General features: G+C 40.0%; 1 long non-coding RNA gene across 2 annotated transcripts; it reads right to left on the bottom strand.

The window, feature by feature from the left end:
• Positions 1-364: 364 nt before the first annotated feature.
• On the bottom strand, positions 365-19598 carry LOC129048636 (uncharacterized). 2 transcript variants are annotated; one of them, XR_008511148.2, is made up of 5 exons: positions 19105-19544; positions 17614-17840; positions 1856-2113; positions 1048-1243; positions 365-546 (listed from the first exon to the last, which is right to left on the bottom strand). It is a non-coding gene; the product is annotated as an uncharacterized LOC129048636 (long non-coding RNA). The 2 variants fall into 2 exon arrangements; XR_008511149.2 differs by lacking the exon at positions 365-546 and having other exon boundaries at positions 890-1243; positions 19105-19598.
• Between the last annotated feature and the right edge of the window lie 500 nt (positions 19599-20098).

Genomic DNA, 20098 nt, shown 5'->3' with positions numbered 1-20098 from the left:
CCATGCTGGTGTGCTGCACCCATTAACTCGTCATTTAGCATTAGGTATATCTCCTAATGCTATCCCTCCCCCCTCCCCGCACCCAACAACAGTCCCCAGAGTGTGATGTTCCCTTTCCAGTGTCCATGTGTTCTCATTGTTCAATTCCCACCTGTGAGTGAGAATATGCGGTGTTTGGTTTTTTGTTCTTGCGATAGTTTACTCAGAATGATGATTCGGCTGAAACTATTTTACCTCACTCTGTCTCCCTAGTTCAGAGTGATAGGGGAAAAAAATGTTGAATTTTAGTGGAAAGCAGTGGTTATCAACTTGTTCCATATATAATGAACCCTTCCGATTTTTAATAAATTTAGCTACCCTCATAGAAGGGGCCTTATGCACTCATTTATTTACAGATACTGTTGCACATTATGGTTCCAGTATTTGCGTCTTGACTCCTCAGGGTCCTCAACCTAAGGATGGGAATCACAGATCCAAAGACGTTAGTGTGGCTTTCTCCAAGCTGTCAGCTCCTGTTTGGTCTTCCTCTGAATCAGAGTATGTCACCTGAAAAGTGGGAATGAAAAGGGTTCACTCCTTCATTCATTTATGCATTAATTTTTTTTTTTGTTTTTTGAGACGGAGTCTCACTCTGTCGCCCAGGTTGGAGTGCTGTGGCGAGATCTGGGCTCACTGCAAGCTCCGCCTTCCGGGTTCTCGCCATTCTCAGCCTCCCAAGTAGCTGGGACTACAGGCGCCCACCACCACTCCCGGCTAATTTTTTGTATTTTTGGTAGAGACAGGGTTTCACCGTGTTAGCCAGGATGGTCTCCATCTCCTGACCTCTTGATCCCCCTGCCTCTGCCTCTCCAAGTGCTGGGATTACAGGCGTGAGCCACCGCACCTGGCCTATGCACTAATCTTTCGATCAAACTTTTAATGAGCATTTTACTGTGCTTTATTGAAGTAATTGTTGGGTATACAAATAAGGATACATTGTGCCCCAAAGAGCTCAGATTCTGATCAGGTAAACAGGTATGTGAACACTTCAAAGTCATTCAAACATACGTCAGTCATTTCACTGGAGTCAAGTTTTGTGGTAGGTCAAAAAACGATGTAACATAATGGATCCAAACTTCCTCAGTTTAAATCTTGGCTCCACTTTCAGCTCTGCCACCTTGGACTACTTTCCTAACCTCTCCATACCTCAGTTTCTTAATGTGACATGTGGACATGGTGGATTCAGGTTTCACAGGATCTGAAACTTAAGCAATTTTGAAAATTATCTTTAAGAAAAAATAATACAAAATTATGACTATAAAATTACTCACAAAATTGATATTTATTTAGAATGGGAAAAGAAATGATAACTTATAAATTAAAAAATTTTAAAGAGCTGACAAATGCCATCAGCATTATGAAATCCAAAAATATACAATCTCATTACTATTAATTATATGCATCTGTCTGACACATCTCTCTAATATGGTTTTTTTGGTTTTATTTTTTGGTTATATTTAATCACTTTTGTTTGACAACAATTTTATAATATTTTCTGTTGTGAGGATAGGAAAATATCACATCTTTCTCACAGAATGGTTTGTCAATTAAAAAAATATTGATAGCTTAGAAAAGTATTTTTTTTTGTTTCACAGTTCATTCTTCCTAACACTGAGTGTCTGCCCTCTCTCAGATGGTGCTTCTTGTCCTATGGCAACCTTGGTAAATTGTACCCTTAGAATTTTCTAGGAATGGCCTTGAAGGCTATGCCCAGCAGCTGTGAAAGATGCATCAGAAGCATGTCTACCTTGCCACCCGAGGTTCATGCTGCTATAACAAAGCACCAAAGACTGCATATAAAAACAGATTTTTTTACCCACAGTTCTGGAGGATGGAAGTCTGAGATCAGGATTCCAGTACAGTTGGGTTCTGGTGAGGGTCCCCTTCTGGGCTGCAGACTGCTGACTTCTCACTGTATCCTCATGAGGTGGGAAGAGATCAAGCTAGTCCTCTGGCATGGGATTAGGGTCTCAATGTATGAATTGTGGGGCAACACAAACATTCAGTCCATTGCACTCCCTTGATCCATTGTTCTTGGGACAGGGCACAACTTGGGCATGGATCCTGGGTCCTACTGCCTCCCAGCAGAAGCAAAGAAACATTTATTTTCAAAAAACAAAATAAATATACACAACTTCAAAACAAGAGGTTTGTAGCACAATTTTTCTGAAATGATCCTTCTTCCAGTTTTTCAATTTTTGGTATGGGTGTTAATAGCGAAGTTAGCGATTGATTTGATGTAGAGAAACAGAAACCCATTCAGATGATTAAATTTAAAAAGAGGTTTATTGAAAGCCAATAGTAAAATGTCCCAGATAAATAAAGTTAGGGAATGCAGAAATGAGATTTGGGAATGAGAAGCAGCAAGGATAAATGGAGACTAACATGGAAAGCGAAGATCCTCTCTTCTCTCAGGCACCTATTTTTCTCAGGTCTGCTTTCTCTGTAGGCACTGCCTTTCCTATTTCTGTCAGTAGACTGGCTTTTCCCACTATTCTACATGCTATGTAACTGTTTTTGAGGTGGCTTTGAATTTTCATGGCACAGAGTTGATGCTGATCTTCTATGATTTTTCAGAGCCATGTACCCAGCCAAATCTATTTTCTTAAGAGAGTGGATCTGATTGATTCCTTCTGTGTCAGAGGTCCACACCTTGACCAATGAGCTGTGGCTAGAGGGAGTAAGCTTTTGTGGTATGAAACACAACCATTCAAGCATGTGACTTCATCAGGGGCTGGGCATGAGCTGGAATTTTCAAAAAGAGAATATGGGCAGGGCACCTACTATGTATCGGAAACTGATTCAGAGAAAAATGAGTTAAATTCCTTGAAAAGGAGGTGTGAGCATGTACAATTCATGCTCATCTGTGCTTCTCAAGCTGGAATTTACTGCAGTGTGCAAGAGAGATCTCTAAGCCACAATATGGCCGTGCTCCCTCTTTCTGGATCAGCAGTTTTACACATGGATAATTGAAAATACCATTTGCAGAATTATTATGAAAAGCATAAAATCTAACTGTTTATAGGCATGAACTCTTGGGTGTGTATATTTACACCCACTCTGGGTTCTTTAGTGGAAACATTTAAGAAGCACTAGGTTCATATTTACGTACTGTCTCTTTCTAAAAGATGGAAACAAACTTTGTTTTCAACAATCAAATCAGCAAATTTGTGAAACTGATTTCGTTTCTGTTTGAATTACTCTTTTCACTCATCCAGCATTCATTCATTTATTCATTTACTCAATAAATATGTATTCAGTAAGTACTATCTGCCAGCTATAACAAGACTGTATGGCCCTGCCACCATGTAGCTTACAGAGAGGAGAGGGAGACTGAAAATAAACATGTTAACAAAGAAATATATGATGCTTGGCTGAGGGGGATAAGTTCTATGAAGAAATCATATTGCTAGGAGTGAGAATAGTAGTGGCTGGAGCAGCAACATCAGAGAGGATGGCCTAGAAAAACCCCTGAAATGTTGGCCTGTGAGTTAGACCTGGAGGGAGCGATGTAAGTCACCTTGCAAAACCCCAGGGAGGAGCTCTCCAGGCAGGCTGAACAGCATGTGCAGAGTCCCAATGCAAAGAACGTGGTGTGTTTGAGGAACTGAAAGGCAGGTAGAGTAATGGGAGCTGAGTAAGAGAGTGGTGGAGTATGAGGATGAAGAGGTAGAGGGGATGTAGAAGTAATGAGTTTGGATTTTATCCCAATTATAATGGAGAGTCGTCAATGAAGTATTTTAAATAAGAGGATGATTTTATTTGGTTTATATTTTTAAAAGATCACTCTAGTGAAATGTGAGAAAAAATTGGAATAAAAGCAAGAAAAGAAGCTGGGATTTCAGCTGGAAGACAGAGTGATGAACGTGAGAAAAAGTGGTCATGTCACACAGAATGGGAAAGGGAGCTTACTTGGGAAACAGAATCCATTTTTTATGTGGTGTAACCTGTCAGTCCAGATGTGTGCTCTTAGAAGTAGTCAGAGCGGTTGGGTTGTGAACAGAAAGGCTCACAATCTCTCTGACTGCTTCTGAGAGCTGACCTGTGAAAGGGTAGAAGAGTCCTTGCAATGAATGATTTTAATGATAAAGCCTGTATTTAAAGTTGGATAAGAAAGGAAATGGAAACAGAAAGAGGCTGATTGATTTTGAGAATGCACCAGGATCAATCAGATTGCAGAATTGTGCACTGTGGGTATTTGAGCAAGTGAACTGAAAAAAATAGGAAGTTAAGGCCAATAAGAGGTATACCTGAAATTGAGATGTATGATGTTGTGCAGTTTCTGATGATGAAATGTCAGATATGGTAGTGGAATGGGGTCCTGCAAGAATGTAAGAAAGACCCACTGCTGACAAGGAAGGGAAGGATTGAGGGACGAATGTTGGATGGACCCTCCACACACCTGTTGAAGTTATTAGGGTTGTTTATGGAGAGAGTGAGCGTAAGCAGGAAAATATCTCAATAACAGAGGGATGTCAGCAGATAACTTCAGGAAGGTTGGAGTAGAAGAGTGTCAAATAGCTGAATGAGATTCTTGAAAGGAGCAAAGAAACTTGTAAGATGAAGGGGAAGCCAGGAGAAATGATCTGTTAGAAGCTGTGGGAAAAAGAAAGACACATCCCTTTCTTCTAACCCCAGAAAAGAGGGAAGGATGAGAAAAAAATAACAAAAGGATGAAAGGCAAGCAAATTTTGTAGGCGACAGTGAAGTCAAGCAAGGAGATGAAGGGAGCAAGGCAGTGGAAGAGTTCATAGGTGTAAGGATATTTGCTGATCATAAATGGGCTATTCCAGAGGGCACAGTGTGTGTGAAAGGAAGGAGAGGGGTGGAAGGTTGAACCACGTTAGGGGAAGTACAGAAGAGGAAAGGAGAAGAGAGCCTGCTGATATATAATAAGTTATCATAGCAGTTTATGCTTTTGGGAGGGATTGAGGTAAACAGGGTGCAAGACCTGATGGATTGGTCCTGATGCTCTTCTGATTCTGATCTGGCATTCTCTGTCTGGTAGGATGGTAGATTCCAGAGTGCTGCTTGTGAGGACATTGGCTGCAGGGAAGGGGCCTTCCCATAGGCTGCTCAGAACACAGGCAAATGAGGGCAGTGAAGGCCAGTGAGCTTATTCCATAAGGCTGCCAGCTGCTTCTTTATTATGACTAATCCTCAAGACAATGCTACTAAATAGCTTTTAATATTCCCATTTTACAGAAACTGAAGCTACAGCTCAGACAAGTTGAGAGACTTGGCCAAGATGAAGATGTAAGGATGGAGAGAAGATTTTAAACCCAGGCCTTTCCAAAGCCTGAGCCTGAGTTCTTTCCCATAGGAAAGTTTAACCAGGCTAAAGAACCAGGGTGAGACACAGGAATTTAGACTCTGGCTGGGAAAAATTCTGTCCTTGCTTGGCTATCTTTCTTACGAGATTTTGAGCTTCTTGAAATTAGAGACTGTCTCCTTGTATCTAGCATGGTGCCTGGCACATAGTAGGTGCTCAATAATATTTGATAAGTGAAGGCAGGAATAAATTACTTTATATCATTCCTTTCCTTTCACTTTTCTTCCTTCTCTTCTTTTCATTTCTTTTTCTTTGTTTCTCTTTTTAGAATATCTCCTTGCCTGCTAGCCTCTTTAGGACATGTTAAACTCTGTAGAATGGAGCACCTAATTCTTCATGTCTTTGACCCTCCCACCTTTCCGGCTTCCTCTCCCTTCTCTTCCATCAAACTTTGGCTCAGATTATGACTGTATTTTTCAAGTTCCAGGGTCCCATCTTACCTTCTTTGAGTTATTTTCAGCTACTCTCTGATACAACCCATGAAGTCCCACATCAGGAGAATAGCAGACCAGTTAGTTCATGGGCATCACCATGAACCCATGGCCATAATTTCCTAGATTTTGTCTCAAAGTTTCTGATTGAGCTGCCTAATGTACCTGAGACAACCCTTAGTTATTCAAGAAAAGCTGTGCTTTTACTCTTTGCATTCTTGTGTGGAATACTTAGAATTATTAGAACACTCACACTCATGACTGACCCTGGTGTAAAGGGTGCAGTGTGTGTGTGTGTGTGTGTGTGTGTGAGAGAGAGAGAGAGAAAGAGAGAGAGCAGGTTCATTTGTGGAAGTTATGAATGCATGGTCTATTTTTATTACCTATCCTGAGGCTTTAGAATGAATGAATTCTGCATTAGCAGATGGTTTTCTTTCAAAGTTTTTAGTATAAATATCAGCCAGTCTTGTGTGCTTCTGTTATACTCCAACACCTTTCCCTGTACATTTTCTTTGGGGCAATATTGAATATTTTTTCTACACTTGTGTGCAGAACCTCTTACATCCTTAAGGTGGCAGCAACAATCAAAACGGTATTTAAAGAAAATTATCTGAATGGGAAGGGAAATGGGGAAAAGAAAAAAAATTCTTTCTGAAATGTTCTACAATCCTCCATTTTCTGCTCAGCAGAATTATATCTGTAGCTAGATTATTCATTATTAAGAGCTTATTTCAGCCCAGAGTCTGTGTTTCAGTAGATTAGGATGTGGAGGAAGATTAGCTTCTCATAGCGGGTGGCTAGAAATAAGTTTCTTATCTGATCATTAAAATTGGTTGTTCATGGTTTCTTGATCATGATTATTAATTCTGTCAAGGACTTTTGCATGTCGATTAAATTTTGGTTCTTGATATGTAATAGTAGGATTCAGCTCTATGGTACCAGTGTTACATTATTAGCAAGGCAGAAATGACTCTGTGTGTGTATGTGTGTGTTTGTGTGTGTCTTCAATAGTTCTCAAGTTCCTCCAGTCCTCAAAACTTATTTTTGGAAGTATTTAATAATTTTGAGACTTCAGTAATGACAGTACTATTAGTAAATAAAACACTAGCAGCGACTTTTTATTGTTTACTATGCATCCTGTACCTCTGTTGTCTATTTTTATCATCTCCACAAACCTAGGCAACTGATGTCATTTTTACTTTCATATTAAACACAAAGAAAGCAAAGAGTCAAAGGGTGAAATAACTCCTCCAAATTTACAGAGCTGGTAAATAGTGGAACTGGGTGGGAACCCAGGTATTTCTCACTCCAAATCTCTGCTCCACTACCTGTCAATAAAATGGCTTTTTGTGAGCTTGGTTCGGGAATAGGATTCTTAAATTAATACGTTGTCACAGTTTAACAAAATGAACACAGTGATCTTGAGACACAGAGATTTATTGTTTCTGGCAAAGTCAAACCTAAAGAGAAGAAACAACCACCACTTTCTTTTTTTTTTTGAAAACGTGTTAGGTGATTTGCTTTAGCTATACAACTATATATCAAACAAGGATTTGAGTGTGAGGCAATGTGTTAGAACATTGAGTAAGACACAATCCCAGTTGCTGCAGGAAATTTAAATAGTGATAAATGTGTAAGCAAAGTACTGTGGAGACTATGGAAGAAGTGATTTATTTTGCTTCACAGAGGAAGGCCTCTTGCAATAAGCTGTAGAAGTGTCTAAAATGGCTCTTTCAAGAAAAAAATGACATCTTTCCTCAGTTACCACCACTCCACCCTAAGGTAACAGCATTAACAATAGCTTTTTTGGCAATATGAGAAAAGTTGGTAAGATAGAGTAGGAAGTCTTGTCCTACTGGCCTCACTTTGCAGAGGAATGCTTGTAAATGAATTCTGAAAGGCAGGAACCAACAAAACTTACAATGGGAGTTGGGGTGGGAGATGATGATGGGAGGTGGTGAGGGGATGGTAAGTTATCATGCAATTGTGTAAGGGGGGCATTTTGATTCCAGATAAAGCAGAATCCCAGTCATGATATTTGGGTTTTAAGATCAGAGCACATGCTGGGCATGGTGGCTCACTCCTGTAATCCCAGCACTTTGGGAGGCCGAGGCAGGTGGATCGCCTGAGATCAGGAGTCCAAGACCAGCCTGGCCAACATGGTGAAACCCTGTCTCTACTAAAAATACAAAAATTATCTGGGCGTGGTGGTGCATGCCTGTAATCCCAGCTACTAGGGAGGCTGGGGCAGGAGAATTCGCTTGAACTTGGGAGACAGTGGTTGCAGTGAGCCAAGATCATGCCACTGCACTCCAGCCTGGGCAACAGAGTGAGACTACATCTCAGAAAAAAAAAAAGATCAGAGCACATGTTCACCCACTCATTCACGATTTACAGATTACCAATCTGATGTCAGTTTGCAGTTTACTTTGAAATTAGGGCTATCTATATGCCTATTAAGGAAATACTTGTTTCCAGAAACTCTAGGTTTGATTCTGTAGGATGGACTCACGTGGACCCAACCTAAAGTAAAAGACAGGTGTGTGGGGGAATAGAGCGTCTGGCAGATCACTACATACTGAAGTCATGAGTATAATAGAAAGGCTATTCATGCTATCACTACATACTCAAGTCATGACACAGAAATGCTGTCCAAAGATGTTTTTTAGGTAAATTGCAGTGTCCTAATTAGCATAGGAGCTAATAAGCTAGAGAGTGAGAAGAATTGAGGGGTTATAGTGAAGACAGAAATATCTGTTTCCTCTGTTTCCTCTAGCTGGAATAAAGAAGAGGCACAGTGAATTCTCTATTTATTCCCTCACTCATTCATTCATTATATTGAACCCTTAGATGACACTTTCTATATGAAAGCCCTACATAAATAATAACTCACTGATTTTAATAACAATCTGACAAAATACAAATTATTATCACACACATTTTATAGAGAACTGAGTTACAGAGGTATTGAGTAACTTGTACAAGGTAACTGTATTAGTCTGTTCTCACACTGCTATATAAAGACATAGCTGAGACTGGGTAATTTACAAAGGAAAGAAGTTCAGCATGGCTGAGGAGGCCTCAGGAAACTTACAATCTGGCAGAAGTGGAAGCAAACATGTCCTTCTTCGTGTGGCGGCAGCAAGGAGAAGTGCAGAGCAAAAAGGGGAAAAGCCCCTTATGAAACCGTCAGATCTCATGAATACTCACTCACTATCGGGAGAACAGCATGAGGGTAACTGCCTCCGCGATTCAATTACTTCCCCCTGGGTTCCTCTCACAACACATGGGTATTATGGGAACTACAATTCAAGGTAAGATTTGGGTGGGGACACAGTCAAAGATAGCTTCTTTCACCGTATTTATTTATTTTTTGACAAACAAAGTTATCCTGAAATGGAGTGGTGACCTTTTTCTAGTTTCATGCAGACAATTAATTTTTAGATCATCACTCTCAGGAGAGGAAAGATTTCACAGACCTAAGCATCTGTATCCCCAGCCCAACATTGGCACAGATTAATTGCAGGGTTTTTTTTTTCTTTTTTCCTTTATGGCATCAGAAAATGTCCCAAGAACACATACAGCTTATGTATCTGAGTTCCTGAAGCTGGAGTGGAATACTGCCAAATCCAAACTGATAACAACTTCTGTCTGCTATCTCTCATGTCACTAGATGCCTTTCACAGTTAAAAATCACACCATGCACCCCATACAGCCCCGAGCTCACTAAGCCTGCAGACCTTGCATCAGTGCATGTACTCCATACAAATGTGATCTCATAGCCACAGTCCAAACACGAATATGGAAGATGGCCAATAAGGTTAATAAAAAGGAATGGCTTAGAGAAAGCACAGCTAATCACCATCCTGCTGGGTGAGAGTGAGAGGCCAGCAGGGGCTGAGACTTTTCTTCTATTTTTAAATCAACAATCTGAGTGGTAAACCCATGTCTCCCTCAATTCACAGTGCTGGTCCACAGAGGATACACGTGCTGTGGGCCACAGTGGCAGCTGAATGAATTGTTTGGGCTGATTGTCCTTTCCTCTGTCTGTCTCTGCTGCCCGGGTAGAAATGTTTAAAAATACACTGTCATTAAGGGCATTTCAGCTGCGGGGCTGGAGTGGCTGGCATAATTGTGAGCTTCCTGAGTCTCTGGGGCTTCCTGAGTCTTTGGCTGGTTCTTTCCTGCTCCTCCACACTCATGGTCTCTGATAGTTTTGAATGAAATGTCATGTTTCAGTTGTTGATAACTGTTAGCCAGTTCTAGGAGGTAATTGAAATGATCCTGTATTTGCACTGGAGATTTTGTATTTGTGCAAACGACTGCTGAATTGCCTTTCACTGAGGATACAGATTTTGAAAAGAGTTTTTCCAGCTGCCTTTGTGACACTTATGTTTTGACTCTAGTAAAGTATGAATGGACATCTGGAATAAACACGTTTGAAAGGGGTTTACTACATGGTGCCCTAAATTTTTTTCACTGGTCATTTATAATTTTTCAACTTGATCTTTCTGTCCTTTGGTATTTGGATTTTTGTGTACAGTGAGGGGTGTACCACTGTAAAGGGGCAGGGAAGCTCATATAACAGTCCTCTGTAGCTTTTTGAGGTTTTTGCACACTGTAAGTTTAGAGACCAATAAACAGTTGAGAAAATATCTAACACATTAGCTGTGACCAAAGATTTATGCTATTTGTAGAAGACCCAGTCTATTTTTCTCCCCAGATCTGCTCAGCCCTGTGCTTGACTAACTGTTAGACAGAGATCCCTTGCCATTACTCCTGTTCTTTCCTCATCTCCTAGCACCACAAGCTATCTTATCTACTCCCACAGTGAAAACCAGGTTCCAGCACAGCCTCTTCCATGCAACTACCATGTAGGCTTTGGTGCCTCAGTTGAACTAATCAGGCCCATAGGAGATATGGTGCTTTTCACTACTTCTGGGCTCATGTAAAGAGAAACAAACTTTGAGGCAAGAGAAATGGCTTTCCTTGAGACTTCCTGTAGTAGTCAGTTTACACAATCTGAGAACATGGGGCAAACTGACCAATGAGAGAAAGGAGACAGACACCACTTAGCAGACGAATTTCACGTCCTCCCTTCAGTTTGCACACAGTGGTTACGTAGAGCCTCTCTAGAGATATCTTACATGACTGAGAAAATGGCTTTGATTTTTTTTCGTGAAGGCCAGCTTAGCAACTTGGCACCTTGTAACTGATTTGCTACTTTTCTGCTTCACTTCCCTTTTCCTCAACCTTGCTGCTCTGAGATTGTTTCTCTCAATATAGTATTAGCATGTAGATATGTAGACCTTTTTTTTTCCTAGAGAACCTGGCCAAGACAACATGGGAGAAGGACTCTCCACTAAGATAATCAACTATACAGCTATAATGAAGGTACAAGTTAAAGATAAAGGAAAATAAAGAGAATACCTTAGGGTGAATAGAAGGTATATCAAGAAGTAAGTAGGGGAAGGTGGTTCCTTTGAGAAAATGGGACAGGGTGAGTTCAGAGGAACAAAGCTTTCTCCTAGTTTTTCAGGGTCAAAGAGGAGAAGAAGGTTCATCCTAGCCAGTGGAATTAATAATTTCGGATGAAACAGAAACACACACAAATTTCATGGACTTAACAATGTAGATTTATTTCTTAAAATCCTATATGGTTCTGCCATTCTCCATCTTGTAGGTATGCAAACTGGAATCCTTGGGCTCCAAGGTTTCAGGGGCTGGGGCTGGAGGAGATAGCTAGATCTGGATCTGGAGCTAAAAGAAGACCAAGAGCAAGAGGGAGAGAGCAAGAGAGGAAGAACATCAGCTCTTCACTACCTTACCCGGAAGTAACACATGCCCCTTCTCCTCAGTCATTGGCTGGAATTAATCCCACTGCCACAGTCTACCTGCTAGGGAGTCTGGGAAATGTAGGGGAACCCACAGAATTCTGTTGAGCACAGATGGCCTCCCAACAAAGCTCAGCAAGATAAACTAAGGGAGGGAGGGGTGCAAGTGGGATAGCACAAGAGATTCATACCAGAAGAATGAAAAGAAGACCTTCAAGAATTGTAAAAGTGGGAAGAGGGAGAAGTGTGGGACCTGAGACAAATGTCTGTTCAGAAGTAGAGGACACAAAGGGGAAAGGAAAACACTTCTGAAGGAGTTTTGGAGGATTAGGCAAATTCTTAGATCAAAGCTGAGAGAAAGTCCAGGGTGTTGGGAGAGGACCCCTGACAGGTACTAAAGGATGAAGCCATGGAGGAAGGATTTCCCCAGTGAGATAGGGCAGGACACCCTGGAAAAGACACCCAGTGACCTGGTCACAAAATAAGGCAGAACAAAGAGTAATATAATATTTCTTAACATAAGTAATATTGAAACAACTCACAGACCCACTCCCTGTGTTCAGCCTAAGACAGTGAACAGATGATTATGTCCAGCTGCTCACATAGAACGAATCCACATTTCTATGAGGACTCTTCAGTTTAGTTCTGAAAGGTCATGAATGTGAAGAATTACTTATGAGTTTCAGGTGCAGATGTCCAAGGTGATGTGAGTTGGGTGAGGCACAGGTGTACTTCACATCATAAGAAGAAGCTGGTTGCAGATTGCAAAGCAGTCATTCATGGGCTATTTGATGGGCTGTGGTGAGGATTCAATTAAATGGCTGACACATCCCAAGTAGTTAATATAGGTTATTTTTTGACTAACCTTCTGAGGCCTCTGTTTCAGAGATTAGGAAATTGAGGCAGGGGAATTGGAAAGACTCATCTGTGAAATTGTAGCTCACAAAGCACACAGTAGTGGATGGTATCGCTTAGTATAGGGGGTTGGGAGGGTGGTCATTACAGACCTCCTGGGTGACATTATACTTAAGCAGAAATGTGAAGGATAAGGAGTTAGCCAGGCAAGGAAGGTACAGGTAACAGATGACAATTCTGGTAGAGGGAACAACAAATAAAAATGCCTGAATTCAGGAATGAGTTTCATGCAAACTGAGTGGAGCTTCATGATGGCGAGGAAGAATGGCCTAAGACGAAACTGGAGAGGAAGACAGGCTTAGCAGGGTTTCTTAGGTCATGCTATAGCCAATGAGTCTGTCCCAAGAGAATGCTAGGCCACTAACAGGCTTTCAGCAGCGTAGTGGCATAAGAGACTTGTGTTTTATAAAGATTACTCCCAGTTTAATATGGAGAATGGACTGGGGAGGACGGCAAGTGAGAACAGGAAGAACAAGAAGAAGACTAGTATAGTTCCATTGAGGTTATACTGTGGGTACTTTTTCCCTTGCTCTTTCTCTCTTGATTTGACAGATAGGTCTACTACTATAATTTCTCGTGGTAAGACTGTAAATCCTAATAATTCACTTTATTATTGAGGCTGTCTGTAAGACAATCAAAAAACTATGCTATATGCTCTGAAAAAAAAATGAGGTCTAGTTGCTGGTATTACTTCTACTCATGCCCCCCAAAGGTACCCAATGGGAGGAAGGAATGGTCTTGTTCTTTTTGTTTCCTTTCTAATTGTGCTGTCATGTTGCAGCATTAAGCTTAGCATTTGTACAATGGTTCACAGTTTTTCAACACCATTTATTAGCTTTACTTTCATGTCTTATATTCCTTGTAGGAATCTTATAAGTAGGTATCAAAACTGTTCTTAGACTTGAAGAAAAAAAAAAAAACTAGCAAAAATCACCCATCTTCCCAACTTTGTATGTTCTAAAACAGTGGTTTTCAGTGATATACTGGGTAATCCGCAAACATTTCTAAATCTTGATTTTGGTTATTTTTTAAATAGTTTGCCTATGGTTATAACTTTATATTTTATACTGTTAATGTTCCCAATTTTGTGACATAATTAAATCTATTTATTAGTATTCTGAGTTTTTCTAAGCCAATGCCTAAATATGATAATCTAAATTTCACTGACTTAAGCCTATAACTGTTCATATTGGCATTTCCTGTCCAGGTCATGATTTCCATTGTGCTCATATCATCTAGTAGGTATGGTCTCCAGGTGGCATAAAATACTTCTTTTCTTGTTCTGATCTCCAAATATGATATGCTTTCCCTGGGAAGTCACTTCAACATAACTAATGCTGCCATTACTAAGGGTACCAACTGTGAAAATACGAACATCTCTACAAAGAATTTCAAGTCCTAGTGCTCCACATGCCACCAAACCCCATCGTTGTTTCCTGCCCCTAAGTGCGAGAATGTCTTCTGTCTCTTCCTCTGTCTTCAAACTGAATCCTTTGGAAAATATTCCTACAGTTTTTGTTATAGGGTCCTAATTCTTGAGTGGCAGCAGAAGAAATACTTTTCCTCTTTTTTCCTCTTTTTTCACCTTCATCATCATACCAACATCTCTTCCACATAAGTCCTTCCTTCCTTAATTTTTTTCCTCCCAGATGGAACAGGTACTACTTGTTAGTGGTTAAGGCTGTGGATGCTGGTGCTGAACTTCCTGTTTTCAAATTTCTATTCTGCCACTTACTTGCGTTGTAACTTTAGAAAACTTACTTCATCTCTCTGTGCCTCAATTTCCTCTGTTACATGGGAATAAGACTTCCTAGGTTTGTTAAGAGGATGCAGTGAGTTAATACATGCAAAGCATTTTGAGTTGTGCTTGGCATTATAAAGTCTTCAATAAATATTAATGGCTATTGTAGGCCTAGACCTATCTGATGTCTCTGATGGCTAAGATCAGGCATCATCTATGAATTTATGGATCATCCTATACACTCTCCTTATTTATACATGTAAGATAAATATTATTTTCAGATTAAACATGTTATGGAACTAAGATAAATAGTTTTAATACTTTAGAAAAAGTTAGCAAAGAACCAAAATGTGGGTGTATTTTGATGCTTATCACAGATCACTTTTATCTCTTCAATTTCCAGGCCATAGACTCTGATATCAGAATTGTTTCACACAACTAAGGGACATGGCTATTTCTCACTGCCAGGCAGGCCAGTAACTAGAAAAAGACACCAAGAAGGAAAAAAGACACCAAGAAGGAAAAGGGATTTAAAACTTAAAGGACAGGACATAAAACAAACATCTAACTGATAAGAACAGAAACAAAAGGATGTTTAAACTAAAGATAAAATGAAATGTTAAGAGATTTGGGCTTCAGCCACATGAAGTCATGGAGTTTTAATTCTTGATGGCCAGCCTGACAAGACATTAAATGAAATTCCAGAAATCTGGGCTTTATGCCAAAAAGGATTTAGAGCTGGAGATTTCTGACTCAGCACTGCCCTCCTAGGGAAGAAGAACACTGAGACCCATGTGTTTACTTCAAGGGGCCATACAAGGTCCTTTGCCTCACTTTGAGGTGAGAAACATGGGAAAACTAGATGCCACATGATATAGAGGAAAGTGCTTCTGATCTTGGCCAGCCCTTGGTTTAATGCTTTTCCAAAGTGACATTGGTAAGGATTGCTAACCTGGCAAAACCTCAGTTTCCTCATCAACAGAACAGAAAATTTAATTTTGGTGATAAAGATATGAGATGGAAAGAGGGCTGAATTATCCGTTAGATACTATAGGCAGAGTGCCTACCGCCTATAATATTTTCAAGGGCCTTTTAAGATGTTTGAGATATAACATATTTTTTCTCTTAAGTTCTAAATTGAAATGCTGGAAAATTAAAATTGAGAGTGATTTTGCGATCACAGTTATAAAAGTCCTTTCAATCTCTTAAGTGCCACAAATTATACAATGTGGAATGTGGGTCCATTTTAATAAGTATAAAATGATATCATGTGGAGTATCCAGAATTAGCAGGCTTAGGAAGAGGTCTGGATAACAAATAGCAGGGTGTTTGGAATGTGTTAGGTACTGAATTAATGTTAATTCTTTTTCACTCTTTTTTCTCCCCTGAAAGTCTTTTGAAATCTGGAAGGGGGTACGAGGTCACATGACTTAAGTCAAATGTTATACAGGTAGTCAGTATGATATTGGGCATGATGTAATTAAAATTTTATTTTTACTATTTTTTTATTTTATTGTATGCTTACCATGTGCCAAGCACTCTTCTAACTCACCTATACATTCAATTCTCACAATAACCCAGTGCAATAGATAAAGCTATTATCCCAATTTTATAAAAGAGGAGATTCTAGGCAATTTGCAAAAGTGACACAGCAGTGGAGCCAGGATTTGAACACAAAGATTTTTACTGTGGAGCCCAATTTCATCTACTAAATGGTAGTGCATTTGGGACACAGGATATCTGGATAGATTACAAGATTATTCAGTAGATATGCACTACCACAATGCTTTGCTTATGTGTATCCTTCAGTTTTGGATTCAAGGAGAAAGCAAATATCTGAAATTAAAAAAATTCTCTCTCATTGCCACAGCATTCAGGATGTTGGTTACAGGTAGAATTTGAAATCTTACATACACAGGACACAGGGCTGGGATTAGAACAGTAGTTTCTTATGTTTGCCAATATGGGGATGCTCATGTAAACTTCCCAAACTTCATATACCCTCCTGTCAAAGTGATACTTTTATTAAGTATAATCTGAAAAAAATACATAACAGAATGGAGCCAAGTAGCAAATGTGTTTCATTTATGCAGTTTATCATGGACAGTGCTGAGAGCAAGTGTAAATTCTTGGAACCTTGTAATAATTCTGTGCCCTCTAAGAAGTTATGGTGAAATAATGAACTGCAATATCATACAGATGGTCCCATTAGCCAGGTAGAGGAGCATGTAGAATTTTGCTGATTATTTAAAAGCAATAAAATTTCTTTGTTATTGTTTTCTGAACGAATTACAAAAAGGCTCAAAGTTATAAGTGAAATGAGCACATAAGCAAAAACTATGCACTTAAAAGAAGATGATTGCTAAAGTGAGAAAAAAGTATTCCTGTATAAATGGGATATGCTTTATTTGGAAAATGAAGAAAATCCACTGAACATATTGGAGGCTCTTATGAACATTACAATTTGTTGCTTGTTTCTTAATGAGTCAGGAGCTAGAGGAGAGGTTTGTCTCAGAACTGACTATATATTCTACATAGTTTCTAAATTTTAACACGTTTAACTATAAAAGATTCCTATTTCAAATTGTATAGTCAGTAATTCCCAACTAATTTATTTGCTTACTTATGAAGTCTGGAGTTAAAGAACTTCAATGTAATTTGCTAAAATGTTTCTTCTTCCTTAAAAAGGTTCATGCCATTTTTTTAGAAATTCAACACTATGATTTATCCTAAGAAAATAATAGGGGATATGCATAAATATTTTAGTGTAAAGATAGTTATAACAGCATTATTTGTAATAAGCAGTATTTGAAAACACCTGAATGTTTATCAATGGGATATTAATTATTGAGCTATAATATGTTTGTGATACAATACTATGCAAGTGCCTAGCCTGTAGTCCATAGAAAAGAGGTCCTGGCTGGGCACGGGGGCCCATGCTTGCAATACCATCACTTTGGGAGACCGAGGCAAGTAGATCACTTAAGTCCATGAATTCGAAACCAGCCTGGGCAACATGGTGAAATCCCATCTCTACAAAAAATACAAAAACCTGTAGTTCCTCCTTAGTGGGATGCTGAAGGTGGGAGCATCATTTGAGTCCAGGGGGTGGAGGTTGCAGTAAACTGAGATTGTGCCAATCCTTATGGGAAGGTAAAATTCCTGGGAAGCAAGCATGAGGCAAAAGGAGTGAGTCAAAGAATGAGAAGCAAGTGCAAAGTGGTATGTTGCTGTACTAACCACTGTTTTCCTTCAGGCACGTTGTAGTGGGAAACTGCCTTAGAACAGGTCATCTGAAAAAAGACTTGAGAAAGAATTTACCTCTTGGCTCCAATCTGTCTCCTGTTTACCCCGATGAAAGTTCATCCTTCAGCGAGTTAACTCCCTCACACTTCTGGGTTTTATCTCTGGCTCTTTGTTCAACCAATAGGGAAGCCAGATTCCATGTACTGGCTGTGCTTCATTCAAGTTTGGAAATGGTGAGAGGAGCCAGAGACTCTGGGTTTTTAGCTGGTTGGTTCCTGTAAAATCATTTACCAATGCAGTGGCTGAAGATGAGCAGAGAAGTGAGTGTCAGGAGACATTTGTGGCTGAGGGTATTTGGTGAGGCATATAAGACATGCTCACTAAAAGACGTAAAACCAAATTAAAAATATAACATTGACACATTCTTAATATAATTGTAAAAAAGAGGCTTAAATGTATATGCAATTTGATACTGTTTTTTGTAACTGTACACACACACTTATGTGGAGAGAAAGAAAGAAGGTAATATTAAGAAGTCATACAACAAAACTTAATATGCAGTTATCTTTAGAAGATAGATTCAAAACTGAACGTTGGGAGTTTTATTTCAGTGGGATTTTTCTGTGATTTTCAAGTCTTCTTTGTTGAACATAAATCACTTTTTGCTGTAAAAATATAGTTGTAAGGAGAGACTTATCTATAAAGTAATTCAATGTGTAATGTCACTTATAATAATAACAAAATAGAATGTACAACATGGATGGAACTGGGGGACATTATGTTAAGTGAAATAAGCCTGTCACAGAAAGACAGACTTCACATGTTTTCATTTATTTATGGGAGCTAAATATTGAAACAATTGAATGTATGGAGATAAGGAGTAGAATGATGGTTACCAGAGCCTGGGAAGGGAAGTGTGTTGGGAGGGAAATGGGGATGGTTAATAAGTATATAACATAGTTAGATAGAATGAATAAAATCTAGTATTTGATAGCATAACAGGGTGACTACAGTCAACAATAATCTATTATGAATTTAAAAATAACTAAAAAAGTATAATTGGAATGTTGACAACACAAAGAAATGATAAATGCTTGAGGTGATGTATTTTTTAAAAAGAAAACAGCATGGTAGCCACAATAATAAAGATGAAAACCTACTGATTCAATAAAAACATTTAGGATGAAGAGGAGAAAGATGGAATAATAGCATTATCCAGCCCTCATACCCCCTGCAGAATCAGTAAGTAAAACAACTATCCACATGTGAAAATACCTTCACAGGCGCTGAAGACACCAGGTGAGAGCACCTGGGTATAGCACAGAAAAAAGAAAAGATGCACTGAAGAGGGTAGGAAGGCAGTTTTACATTGTCACCCTTTCCCCAACCCCAGAAAACACAGCATGGAGAGAAAGACCCTCCATGTGGGGGAAGGAGAGGAAAGTGGGCATTAGACTTTACCTCAGACACTAAAACCAGGCCCACCCCAGTAAAACCCAGTGCCAGGTAGAGCCCCATAGCCCTAAACTCCAGGTCAATACCTATGAACTGAACCTCTGTGCTCACCTCATGCCAGGCTAGGTTCTGTAGCCTCAGGCTCCAGGTCTTTGTGGTGGACTTAGTCTCCAGACCATTCCACTGCTAGGTCAACCTTCATGTTTCAGCTTGTCCTTAGGTCTTGACTGGCTCCAGTGGACTCATATCTAGGCTGCCACCACCAGCAGACCAACCCTAGTGGCTCTAGGCTCTGGAACAACTCCAACACCAGGCTGTCCCCAGGTTCCAGGTTTCAGCCTTGTCCCAGCACCAGGCCAATCCTAGTCATCCTAGTCATGAGGCCAACACCCATGGACTCAGCTTGCCGGGAGCTCCTGTGGATACACCCTCCAGGCCCACTCACTACTGGGACAGCCCCTGCAAGCCCAGCTTTCAAGCTCATCTGAGGACCAGGTCAGCCCTCCTTGCCTCAAGGACTAGGCATGTACCCATGCATATAGCTTTTAGGATTGCCCAGTGCCAGGCTGGGCTCTGTGGCAGGGTCCAGGCCAATCTCAGGGCCCATGCCTGTCACAGTAGGACCTATTGTTAGATCCAGGGTCCAGGCTTGTCACAATGGGATGAACTGTGAGACTGGTAGTCACCACATACACTGCACCAGGTGCCAGGCCTGCCTATCTGCTGACCCAGGCACCAGGCCAGCCTGCCTGAAGACTTCAGAAGCAAGTCCATCCAAGGACCAGGCCAAGTAGCCTGCTCAGAATCTGTGGACAGGCTGACTGGTGAAGGGCTTTCCCAGAAAAGGCTAGTCTGCAAAGAGTCTTAGAAGTCTCTACTTGTTCAAATGTACAAACACCAACCAAAGGCAATAAGAAACATAAAAAATGAAAAAGACATAACAGTACCAAAAGAACACAATAGTCTCCCAGTAACAGACTCCAAAGAAATAGAGATATATAAACTGCCTGACAAAGAATTCACAATAATAGTCTTAAGGAAGGTCAGCAAACTCCAAGAAAATACAAAGAAACAATATAGTGAAATTAGGAAAACAATAAATGAC

The sequence above is a fragment of the Pongo abelii genome, chromosome 9 (assembly GCF_028885655.2).
Source record: "Pongo abelii isolate AG06213 chromosome 9, NHGRI_mPonAbe1-v2.0_pri, whole genome shotgun sequence".
In the NCBI taxonomy this organism is placed as follows: domain Eukaryota; kingdom Metazoa; phylum Chordata; class Mammalia; order Primates; family Hominidae; genus Pongo; species Pongo abelii.
The sequence above is the reverse complement of the archived record's forward strand: the minus strand, read 5'-3'. Positions and strand labels throughout refer to the sequence as shown.